This window comes from Tasmannia lanceolata, unplaced genomic scaffold (genome assembly GCF_043159265.1).
Source record: "Tasmannia lanceolata isolate RefF3 unplaced genomic scaffold, GAP_Taslan_0.1 ptg000035l, whole genome shotgun sequence".
Taxonomy (NCBI): Eukaryota; Viridiplantae; Streptophyta; class Magnoliopsida; order Canellales; family Winteraceae; genus Tasmannia; species Tasmannia lanceolata.
Window position 1 is genome coordinate 618203 of NW_027518712.1, and position 2625 is coordinate 620827.

Consider the following 2625-nt stretch of genomic DNA (forward strand, 5'->3'; position numbering starts at 1 on the left):
GAGCACTTTGGGAGAGGGAGCGGCGGAGAAGATTAGAAGGGAGTTTCACATTCCCGATGAATACGGGATTAGGGTTCCTTCTTCTAGGGAGGGGGTGTGCGAGGGTGCCACGGAGGAAGAGGTGGCCTTTTATGTCGAGGCTTTTCGGGCGGGGGTCAGGTTCCCGCTCTTGGGTATCATAGTGGAGGCCCTCGAGTTCTACCGGGTGGCTCCCTCCCAGCTGGCGCCTAATAGTTGGAGTACTCTTTTGGCCTTTGTGGCCAAGGCGGGCCTTCACAAGGTTCGGCCTACCCTTCCTTTGCTTCGGAGTTGCGTGGCCCTCAGCCCATTAGTGAAGGGAGAAAACGGCTGGTTGTACCTGACCCAGCGTCCCCAGGTGAAGATCGCGGCGAACTTGCCTTCCTCCATCAAGAAGTGGAAGGAGGAGTTCGTATTCATCATCCCTCCGTCGAACGCGGATTGGGGCTTTCCCCGCTCTTGGAGGCGTTCTGTCGAGTGGCGGAGGAAAGCCCTTCCTGACGAGTCTGACTGTTGCAGGTTTGATTTGGATAAGGTTGTTTCTGGGGAGCCCTTCGACGTTTCGGAGTTTAAGTGGGAGAGAGGCCTGAGGAGGCTTGGTTTGGCGGGCACTGTAGAGCGGGAGGCCCGCTGTACGGGGGAGAGTTCTGCCAGCCGTTGTGGTGAGCCTTTTTCCCCTGGTTGGTCTCCCCCCCCCCCCTTGCTTCCCTCCCTTCTTTTTCTTTTTTTGTTTTTTTTTCTTTTTTTTGACTCGCCATTTGCTTCCTTTTGAGTTATTGTTATGCTTATGTTTTGGGCAGTGGGCATGTCTTCTCCTGGCGGCGTTGATAGGGGAAAGCGGGTCGCGGTGGCGGAGACCGAGGGTCCGGTTGCCCGTAAGAGGATTCTTTCAGACTTTATGGCCGCGGCCAGGGTCGAACGGACGCAAACAAGGCTTCCCTCATCCGCGCTGTCGAGTTCCTCTGGCCGGTCAGCCGGGGCGAAGCGTGTGGTCAGGCCCCCTCCCAGGAAGTCGGAGCCCCCTGCCAAGAGGGTGGCTTCTTTTGGTGCTGGTAAGGAAAAAACCGGCCGGGGGGCCTGTCCTTCCTCATCGTTCGTGGAGGATATGCCGAGTCGGCTGGAAGGGTCGATTATGACCAAGGTGCTTCTGGAGCGGATGGAGCTTTCTCCGGAATTTTATCGGTCGAGGGGGGAACCTTTTAAGCCCGAGTGGAAGGTCGGTGTAGAGGACAACATCCTTGCGAATCCCCGGGTTGGGGTGGAGTTCGGGTTGATGGCTAGCCTTCCTGGTGACGAGGCTGAGTTGGAGAGCTTTGACCGTAGGGTCGTGGGGGCTCGGTACCTTCATTCGCTGTCCTGCGTAAGTACTGGATGGTAGACCCTTTTGTTTTTGCTTTCGTTCCCTCCCCTTTTTGTTGTTTTTGCGGCAACTTTTCTGACGTTTTATGCTTGTGGTGGAGGCTCTTGTAGGCCCAAGTTTTTGGCAGGAAGATGCTGCAGTATATGATTGAGGATGAGTCCGAGATTGGCGCTTTTGAGGACCGAGTCCGTAAGTTGAGTGGGGACCGAGAGAGGGGCCAGGCCAAAAAGGCGGCGCTGGAGGACACTGTTGCCCAACTCAAGGCGGAACTCGGGGTTTCCGAGGACGTGAGGAATCGCACGGCGAATCAATTAGTTGTGGCCCAAGAGACCTTCGGTGCAGAGCTGGCAAAGGCGCGGGAGGAGTGGCGCGACTCCGAGGAGTTTTTCAGGGCCGCTGCCGCCTTCAGCGTTGATATTGAGATAGACGCCTTTGCTGAATGCCGGCGGCGTGTCCGCGAGGTCAATCCTTCCTTCCCCCTTGACACGCTGATGCATGAGGCTGAGGGAGGTGCTCCGGAGGGTCATCCGACGGTACCGGCGGAAGTGCCGGGGTCGGCTGAGGAGGGGGTTGCTGCCCTGGCAGATCCCGTAGTGGCCGAGACTTCCGAGGGGACTCAGTAATGTTCGGATGCCTCGGGAAGTTTGCTCTCTCCCCCTTTTTTTGGCGTTATTGACGCGTTTGGTCTGTAATAACATTTGAACTATTTTTCTTTCCTTTATACATGTTGTGCCGTGAGCTCTTCGAGCTTTCGGTATTGCTCTTTGGGCTATTTGAGTTGTGGCCTTTGCTGGTGAGGGTACTCCTAGTGCCCCCCGTAGGGTGTCTTTTTTATGGAAGGACTAACTTCCCCTCGAGTGATCAGTTCGGGGTTAATGGGTCCCGCCTGCCCTTAGAGGGGAGGTCTTTTTTTTCATGGGGAGCGTTTTAGGGTATTCTCAGGGGGATCGGCACCGATGCTACCTCTGTCTCACTCCCTGTTTTTCATGGGGAGCGTTTTTAGGGTATCTTTGGGGGGCGGCCCCGGTGATACCTCTGTCTCACTCCCTGTCTTCTTTCGGGTCCCTTATTTATTACGGGCCGGAAAGTGGAGATGCGTATGGGTCGGGTAGAAACGCTATTCCATTGATTTGCTTAAGGAGGAAAATACATCTTTGCTTCTAGAAACACAAAAAGGAAACAAAAACACTTGTCATAGTTTTAAAGGAAAACACAGAACTTACCCTATCTTTTTACTGGTAAAACTC